Here is a 10,309-nt window from a genome sequence, read left to right on the forward strand (position 1 = left end):
ATGCGTTGAAAAAAAGCCCGGACTTATAAAAACTTTCAGCTATACTTTTGAATTATTCTGGAACTAAAAACGATAGAGAGACGCAGTTTGTACCTGCGTCATTCTGGCATGTCCCCCAATTCAGATTTCAAAGTTTTAGAGCGGCTTCCAGACTTCTTGATACCGAAAATTAAAAGTAGGCGGCGTTGCTCCGAAACATTTTTGTGCACAGAGAAAATCAAAAGTACAGCGGGTCAATTTGACCCAAAATCATTGCTCAATCTAAACAAGTTTAGCACCATTGGATGGACAATTTCAAGGGCTTTCCTCTCGTACAAAAATTACTGCTATGGGGATTTTCAAAGTGAAGCTAGAGGCCAGGGAGTAGACCCGACACACACCGTAAATTGTGGATATTTAACGCATGATACACACGGCATGTGGTGATTATTGGAGAAAACAAATATATGCGTTGAAAAAAAGCCCGGACTTATAAAAACTTTCAGCTATACTTTTGAATTATTCTGGAACTAAAAACGATAGAGAGACGCAGTTTGTACCTGCGTCATTCTGGCATGTCCCCCAATTCAGATTTCAAAGTTTTAGAGCGGCTTCCAGACTTCTTGATACCGAAAATTAAAAGTAGGCGGCTGTGCTCCGAAACATTTTTGTGCACAGAGAAAATCAAAAGTACAACGGGTCAATTTGACCCAAAATCATTGCTCAATCTAAACAAGTTTAGCACCATTGGATGGACAATTTCAAGGGCTTTCCTCTCGTACAAAAATTACTGCTATGGGGATTTTCAAAGTGAAGCTAGAGGCCAGGGAGTAGACCCGACACACACCGTAAATTGTGGATATTTAACGCATGATACACACGGCATGTGGTGATTATTGGAGAAAACAAATATATGCGTTGAAAAAAAGCCCGGACTTATAAAAACTTTCAGCTATACTTTTGAATTATTCTGGAACTAAAAACGATAGAGAGACGCAGTTTGTACCTGCGTCATTCTGGCATGTCCCCCAATTCAGATTTCAAAGTTTTAGAGCGGCTTCCAGACTTCTTGATACCGAAAATTAAAAGTAGGCGGCTGTGCTCCGAAACATTTTTGTGCACAGAGAAAATCAAAAGTACAGCGGGTCAATTTGACCCAAAATCATTGCTCAATCTAAACAAGTTTAGCACCATTGGATGGACAATTTCAAGGGCTTTCCTCTCGTACAAAAATTACTGCTATGGGGATTTTCAAAGTGAAGCTAGAGGCCAGGGAGTAGACCCGACACACACCGTAAATTGTGGATATTTAACGCATGATACACACGGCATGTGGTGATTATTGGAGAAAACAAATATATGCGTTGAAAAAAAGCCCGGACTTATAAAAACTTTCAGCTATACTTTTGAATTATTCTGGAACTAAAAACGATAGAGAGACGCAGTTTGTACCTGCGTCATTCTGGCATGTCCCCCAATTCAGATTTCAAAGTTTTAGAGCGGCTTCCAGACTTCTTGATACCGAAAATTAAAAGTAGGCGGCGTTACTCCGAAACATTTTTGTGCACAGAGAAAATCAAAAGTACAGCGGGTCAATTTGACCCAAAATCATTGCTCAATCTAAACAAGTTTAGCACCATTGGATGGACAATTTCAAGGGCTTTCCTCTCGTACAAACATTACTGCTATGGGGATTTTCAAAGTGAAGCTAGAGGCCAGGGAGTAGACCCGACACACACCGTAAATTGTGGATATTTAACGCATGATACACACGGCATGTGGTGATTATTGGAGAAAACAAATATATGCGTTGAAAAAAAGCCCGGACTTATAAAAACTTTCAGCTATACTTTTGAATTATTCTGGAACTAAAAACGATAGAGAGACGCAGTTTGTACCTGCGTCATTCTGGCATGTCCCCCAATTCAGATTTCAAAGTTTTAGAGCGGCTTCCAGACTTCTTGATACCGAAAATTAAAAGTAGGCGGCTGTGCTCCGAAACATTTTTGTGCACAGAGAAAATCAAAAGTACAGCGGGTCAATTTGACCCAAAATCATTGCTCAATCTAAACAAGTGTAGCACCATTGGATGGACAATTTCAAGGGCTTTCCTCTCGTACAAAAATTACTGCTATGGGGATTTTCAAAGTGAAGCTAGAGGCCAGGGAGTAGACCCGACACACACCGTAAATTGTGGATATTTAACGCATGATACACACGGCATGTGGTGATTATTGGAGAAAACAAATATATGCGTTGAAAAAAAGCCCGGACTTATAAAAACTTTCAGCTATACTTTTGAATTATTCTGGAACTAAAAACGATAGAGAGACGCAGTTTGTACCTGCGTCATTCTGGCATGTCCCCCAATTCAGATTTCAAAGTTTTAGAGCGGCTTCCAGACTTCTTGATACCGAAAATTAAAAGTAGGCGGCTGTGCTCCGAAACATTTTTGTGCACAGAGAAAATCAAAAGTACAGCGGGTCAATTTGACCCAAAATCATTGCTCAATCTAAACAAGTTTAGCACCATTGGATGGACAATTTCAAGGGCTTTCCTCTCGTACAAAAATTACTGCTATGGGGATTTTCAAAGTGAAGCTAGAGGCCAGGGAGTAGACCCGACACACACCGTAAATTGTGGATATTTAACGCATGATACACACGGCATGTGGTGATTATTGGAGAAAACAAATATATGCGTTGAAAAAAAGCCCGGACTTATAAAAACTTTCAGCTATACTTTTGAATTATTCTGGAACTAAAAACGATAGAGAGACGCAGTTTGTACCTGCGTCATTCTGGCATGTCCCCCAATTCAGATTTCAAAGTTTTAGAGCGGCTTCCAGACTTCTTGATACCGAAAATTAAAAGTAGGCGGCTGTGCTCCGAAACATTTTTGTGCACAGAGAAAATCAAAAGTACAGCGGGTCAATTTGACCCAAAATCATTGCTCAATCTAAACAAGTTTAGCACCATTGGATGGACAATTTCAAGGGCTTTACTCTCGTACAAAAATTACTGCTATGGGGATTTTCAAAGTGAAGCTAGAGGCCAGGGAGTAGACCCGACACACACCGTAAATTGTGGATATTTAACGCATGATACACACGGCATGTGGTGATTATTGGAGAAAACAAATATATGCGTTGAAAAAAAGCCCGGACTTATAAAAACTTTCAGCTATACTTTTGAATTATTCTGGAACTAAAAACGATAGAGAGACGCAGTTTGTACCTGCGTCATTCTGGCATGTCCCCCAATTCAGATTTCAAAGTTTTAGAGCGGCTTCCAGACTTCTTGATACCGAAAATTAAAAGTAGGCGGCTGTGCTCCGAAACATTTTTGTGCACAGAGAAAATCAAAAGTACAGCGGGTCAATTTGACCCAAAATCATTGCTCAATCTAAACAAGTTTAGCACCATTGGATGGACAATTTCAAGGGCTTTCCTCTCGTACAAAAATTACTGCTATGGGGATTTTCAAAGTGAAGCTAGAGGCCAGGGAGTAGACCCGACACACACCGTAAATTGTGGATATTTAACGCATGATACACACGGCATGTGGTGATTATTGGAGAAAACAAATATATGCGTTGAAAAAAAGCCCGGACTTATAAAAACTTTCAGCTATACTTTTGAATTATTCTGGAACTAAAAACGATAGAGAGACGCAGTTTGTACCTGCGTCATTCTGGCATGTCCCCCAATTCAGATTTCAAAGTTTTAGAGCGGCTTCCAGACTTCTTGATACCGAAAATTAAAAGTAGGCGGCTGTGCTCCGAAACATTTTTGTGCACAGAGAAAATCAAAAGTACAGCGGGTCAATTTGACCCAAAATCATTGCTCAATCTAAACAAGTTTAGCACCATTGGATGGACAATTTCAAGGGCTTTCCTCTCGTACAAAAATTACTGCTATGGGGATTTTCAAAGTGAAGCTAGAGGCCAGGGAGTAGACCCGACACACACCGTAAATTGTGGATATTTAACGCATGATACACACGGCATGTGGTGATTATTGGAGAAAACAAATATATGCGTTGAAAAAAAGCCCGGACTTATAAAAACTTTCAGCTATACTTTTGAATTATTCTGGAACTAAAAACGATAGAGAGACGCAGTTTGTACCTGCGTCATTCTGGCATGTCCCCCAATTCAGATTTCAAAGTTTTAGAGCGGCTTCCAGACTTCTTGATACCGAAAATTAAAAGTAGGCGGCTGTGCTCCGAAACATTTTTGTGCACAGAGAAAATCAAAAGTACAGCGGGTCAATTTGACCCAAAATCATTGCTCAATCTAAACAAGTTTAGCACCATTGGATGGACAATTTCAAGGGCTTTCCTCTCGTACAAAAATTACTGCTATGGGGATTTTCAAAGTGAAGCTAGAGGCCAGGGAGTAGACCCGACACACACCGTAAATTGTGGATATTTAACGCATGATACACACGGCATGTGGTGATTATTGGAGAAAACAAATATATGCGTTGAAAAAAAGCCCGGACTTATAAAAACTTTCAGCTATACTTTTGAATTATTCTGGAACTAAAAACGATAGAGAGACGCAGTTTGTACCTGCGTCATTCTGGCATGTCCCCCAATTCAGATTTCAAAGTTTTAGAGCGGCTTCCAGACTTCTTGATACCGAAAATTAAAAGTAGGCGGCTGTGCTCCGAAACATTTTTGTGCACAGAGAAAATCAAAAGTACAGCGGGTCAATTTGACCCAAAATCATTGCTCAATCTAAACAAGTTTAGCACCATTGGATGGACAATTTCAAGGGCTTTCCTCTCGTACAAAAATTACTGCTATGGGGATTTTCAAAGTGAAGCTAGAGGCCAGGGAGTAGACCCGACACACACCGTAAATTGTGGATATTTAACGCATGATACACACGGCATGTGGTGATTATTGGAGAAAACAAATATATGCGTTGAAAAAAAGCCCGGACTTATAAAAACTTTCAGCTATACTTTTGAATTATTCTGGAACTAAAAACGATAGAGAGACGCAGTTTGTACCTGCGTCATTCTGGCATGTCCCCCAATTCAGATTTCAAAGTTTTAGAGCGGCTTCCAGACTTCTTGATACCGAAAATTAAAAGTAGGCGGCTGTGCTCCGAAACATTTTTGTGCACAGAGAAAATCAAAAGTACAGCGGGTCAATTTGACCCAAAATCATTGCTCAATCTAAACAAGTTTAGCACCATTGGATGGACAATTTCAAGGGCTTTCCTCTCGTACAAAAATTACTGCTATGGGGATTTTCAAAGTGAAGCTAGAGGCCAGGGAGTAGACCCGACACACACCGTAAATTGTGGATATTTAACGCATGATACACACGGCATGTGGTGATTATTGGAGAAAACAAATATATGCGTTGAAAAAAAGCCCGGACTTATAAAAACTTTCAGCTATACTTTTGAATTATTCTGGAACTAAAAACGATAGAGAGACGCAGTTTGTACCTGCGTCATTCTGGCATGTCCCCCAATTCAGATTTCAAAGTTTTAGAGCGGCTTCCAGACTTCTTGATACCGAAAATTAAAAGTAGGCGGCTGTGCTCCGAAACATTTTTGTGCACAGAGAAAATCAAAAGTACAACGGGTCAATTTGACCCAAAATCATTGCTCAATCTAAACAAGTTTAGCACCATTGGATGGACAATTTCAAGGGCTTTCCTCTCGTACAAAAATTACTGCTATGGGGATTTTCAAAGTGAAGCTAGAGGCCAGGGAGTAGACCCGACACACACCGTAAATTGTGGATATTTAATGCATGATACACACGGCATGTGGTGATTATTGGAGAAAACAAATATATGCGTTGAAAAAAAGCCCGGACTTATAAAAACTTTCAGCTATACTTTTGAATTATTCTGGAACTAAAAACGATAGAGAGACGCAGTTTGTACCTGCGTCATTCTGGCAATTTTTGCAAACTATTTTCAGGTCAAGCCATTTTTGTGCTTTTATATAGATGGCCCAGACTTAAATCTTCTAGCGCCTCCTTTGCTTATATATACGCCGGGTGACGCTTCAATGAAATAGGAATGGAAGACCTGTATAGAACTCTTTGTCTGTACTGTAATTCCGTACACAGTATTTAAGAACACAAAAATGCAGGGCCGCCAGGTCTATAGGAATGGCGCCCAGTCACGGCATTATGTCCTCCCACCGAACAAAACTCAATCTTCATGCTCCTTCGCTTTGCGTATAGGCATGAAAAAATAGTTTTGCTTTATCGGGCGACATAAAAATTACACTGACACATCAGTCTGATTCCAAAGAATTGGTGTAGCAGCCGACAAAGAATATCGGTTAAAAAGGTTTTGTTTCATTACCTCAAAGCGGATCACGGTTTGCAGAAAGTGTCTTGTAGCCATCTTGGTACATATGGTCCTTCTTATAGCTCGATTTCTCTCTTGGATGCCTTCTCTGATGCTAAAACTCTCTGTCTGTCCTCTGAGGAAATGCTGGTTTTCTCCCCACTCTCTAGATGTTGGATGGTTATCCAACCAGATTTACTTGTGTCAGTTTTCCCAACCAAATTTCCAACTGTCCGCAGAAAGAGAACGTTGCTATTTTCCTTTTTTGTAAGCTGTTGTGCCTCTCCCGCTCGAAGCTCTTTGAATCTTACATCATTCTCGTTTGTTGTTGCGTTTGTGATCGACTGGAACTTTCGGTCGAAATAATGCTGACAATATTAATATGTAGAATGGCAAGTCGACTCATCTGTATTATACATCGTTTCTCGGTAGTACTGATTTACTAATGTACAAGGTATTGAGGTGTATCCTCTGGCGTATATCGGCAAGACCTATTCTTTTAGCGCCTCTTGTATACTACAGGGTTATGCTTCATTGAACTAGGAATGTCAACTATTTCCTTGACTTGTTATTGGAATCAATGGACGCTGATGTTGTGGTACCCGCAGATTCTCTGTGTAACAACGGGACAAACTTTAAGATGTCACACAGCTTTAGTGAGAAGTTGGCAAGGCACCAATTCGTTTTGAGATTAACCACGGTGGAAGGATGTAATAATAAATCTGAGTAATGAGTACTGAGTGCTAACACACATCGGTGTATAGGCCTATGGGTAAAACCAAAATATTAATATTCTTTATCCCCGATGCAAATTAAACATAATAAATCGTTTGCAGTACCCGCTGCTAAAACATGGGATTCGTACTGACTCTATACAGCATAGCCATCGGGCAATGTGGTCTAGTTGGTATGACACTGTTCTAGAATTGCAAAGGTCGTGGGTTCGAATCTCACCCGAGTAACATGCCTTATTTTTTTTCACAAAACTCGGTTAGTACCGAGTTTACAAGGAATTGTTACACACATCTGAGTATATGGGTAAAAAAAACTCATGTCGCACCCGATTTTGGTGGATCTGGAACCTGAGATCCGATCTGGGCCAAATCACATAGCAAATCTTTAGGAGAAAACAAAGCTTGAAACATTTCTTTTCTAAGCAAAGTCGGTCACTAGCCACAACATGCAAACTTAATGTAACCTTTGCAAATAATTTGTTTTTGCTAAGCAATACTTTTATGTGATTACATTTGTGTATAGTGCCTGCATGCTCTGTCAAATAGGGACAAGTATAATAGATGCTTAACGGCATATATTTTTTTCTTACTGTGCGATTTCCATTTCAACGCAAAGGCAATCCCTAGGGCCCCCTACTTCTTGGAATAAATACTTGGCTGCAGGGGCGTCAATCCGCGTTGAAAGATGGGGGACGCATAACATTTACGGCCTGGGGTCCGGGGCCCGCTTTAGGGCCGGCATTTTTGTTTGTTTAGGCCGTAGATGCTCTCTATGGCAATCTAGGGAGTCTGAGGGGTGACGTCCCCCTCCCAGATAGTGGAATTTAATGCCTATTTCAAGCTATGGTGCACTTTTTTTGCTATCATGGTCATTGTATTTAAAATCAAAAAACAACTCAATGTAGCTTCGTAATATCCGATATTGTTTCTGCATTATATATGCTCAGATGGCGTTTCATCCCTATCATCACCAGCATCGTCTAGGGCGGATAAAGACAAGACATTTAATTGGGTTGGAGGGGGTGGGGTTGGTGGAGGTGGGGGGGGCAAGTCTGTTAAAGATGGAGCCTGCGATAAAGCAGGGCGCTAAGCCAAAGGCCCAGGAAGTTTTGCATTGTACATGCTCTGCGTTGCAATCTCAGAGAGCTACTGGCCAACGAAACGGAACAATAAGCCTTCAAAATTTGAGCAGTAGAATTTGGGCCTTTTCAGATTTTGGAAATGCTTGGACTTCCATTATCAATGCAAAAATGGGTATGTGTAGTGGACTGTTTGTTTATACGCAAGGTTTCAAATGACAGACAGAGACAGCACGTCACCGTGAAGTAAAACATACAGTAGCCTATCTACAATAGAACTAAAAAGTACATTTTGGAACCTCCTTAACACATTCCGACCTAGTGGTAACCGGTCCAAGGCATCAAACATGTTTTAAAGGGACAGTCAATATATTCCAATAATTTTTACTGCATTTCAATACACACAGAGTCTTATAGTAATACAATTTATTTAAACAATACTGGAACCCCCATTACTGGGCTATAATTTTAATTTTGTAAAGTTTGAACCTCCCTAAACATGCCCTGATAGTTGTAAAATTTGATATAACAATGATATCAATTTTACACCTACCAGGACGTGTGCACACATACACTTGTGGAAATAAAGACGAAACGGCAATTTAGAATTTGTAGATTATGCATATTTTCCGTGATTCCTTGTTTCTGCATAATTATTTGATACTTTGTTTTGGGTTGTTTCAAGAGACATTTTGCTTGAAATTTGAGGGGAAAATTATATAACTTTTACTACATGGCTTATGTATAAATAAATTTGTGTAAATAGAAAACAAACATTACAACTTACAATTTATGCAAACTATGCATATTTTCAGGTCAAGCCATTTTTGTGCTTTTATATAGACAGCCCAAACTTAAATCTTATAGCGCCTCCTTAGCTTATATATACGCCGGGTAACGCTTCAATGAAATGGGAATGGAAGACCTGTATAGAACTCTTTGTCTGTGCTGTAATTCCGTACACTGTATTTTTAAGAACACGAAAATGCAGGGCCGCCAGGTCGATAGGAATGGCGCCCAGTCACGGCATTATGTCCTCCCACCGAACAAAACTCAATCTTCATGCTCCTTCGCTTTGCGTATAGGCATGAGGGGAAAAAATACTTGTACTCTATCGGGCGACATAAAAATTACACTGACACATGTAACATTCGCCTCTCTCGGAGAGGGGCAATGCGAAGCGCTTTCGTACATTCAGCGAATGTTGTGAAGAGGGTAATTCGCCATCGATTTGCGTAAGCATTTGGTAAGCCATTGGTACTGTTTGTAAAGCGTGCGTATTATGCGTAAGATATTGGTAAGGAGGAGTTTAGGGACGACCGAGAACATATTCACTATCAAATTGCAACATTTGGGCGAATTCATCGCGAATTTCAAACATTCATATTCGCAAGATATCGCCCAAGTGTGAGAGTAGCATCAAGACACACGATTCAACAAAACTGGGGAACATTGTGTGCCCCCCCCCCCCCAACCCAGGATTGAGGGCAATGACGGGACACAGGGTTTGGTCTTACACACTGCAAAACATGAGTTTCATGATAAAGGTGGACCAGAGACACGGGGGACATTTGATATTGTGTCCCCACCCCTCGAAAATGTAGTGGGGTGGGGTAGGGAGACACGGCCTTTCCACTATTTCAAGGGGGAGGTGCAAATCTGCCAACGATGGAGCATGCGTGTGAGAAGCCATTACAGCATGGGTGCGGACCCGATCAAGGGCCCGGGAAAATTGTGCATTTTAGATGCTCTGTGGTGCAATAAAGGGACAATTTTGAGGGGGACATTTGATATAGTGTCCACCACCCTTCAAAAAGTTGTGTCATCCTTTGCCCCCAGGATTAATGTACATGGTGCGACACAGGGTTTGGTCTTACACAGTGCAAAATTTAGGCTTCATGATAAAGGTGGTCAAAAACATGACAAGGGCAGGGAGGGATGGCAATTTGATATTGTGCCCCCCCCCCCACCCTTCAAAAGTGTGTGTGGGGGGGGGGGGGCTTGTCCCCCTGTGCCTCCCCAGATTGACGCCCATGGTGTTAAGCACACTTCTGTTTGTGCTTAGCAAATGTTTATGCTTAAAGCATGGTTTATAAAATTGGGAAAAAAAATGCAATAGTACAAACTTTTGAATATTATTTACAGCCCTGCAACTTATTGTAATAGGAAAGCAAAGTGAAGCGGTTTCCAA

The 10,309-nt window shown here is 40.8% G+C and overlaps 1 protein-coding gene across 1 annotated transcript in view; it reads right to left on the reverse strand.

Annotated features, from left to right (window-relative positions):
* The window catches only part of LOC139944454 (probable ATP-dependent RNA helicase DHX34), a 94,328-nt gene extending 87,575 nt beyond the window's left edge, over positions 1-6,753 (reverse strand). The window contains exon 1 of the mRNA XM_071941473.1: positions 6,321-6,753. The gene's annotated coding sequence lies outside the window, so the exon portion shown is untranslated. The remainder of the gene's footprint in view (positions 1-6,320) is intronic.
* Between the last annotated feature and the right edge of the window lie 3,556 nt (positions 6,754-10,309).

Source organism: Asterias amurensis, chromosome 11, assembly GCF_032118995.1.
Source record: "Asterias amurensis chromosome 11, ASM3211899v1".
Taxonomy (NCBI): Eukaryota; Metazoa; Echinodermata; class Asteroidea; order Forcipulatida; family Asteriidae; genus Asterias; species Asterias amurensis.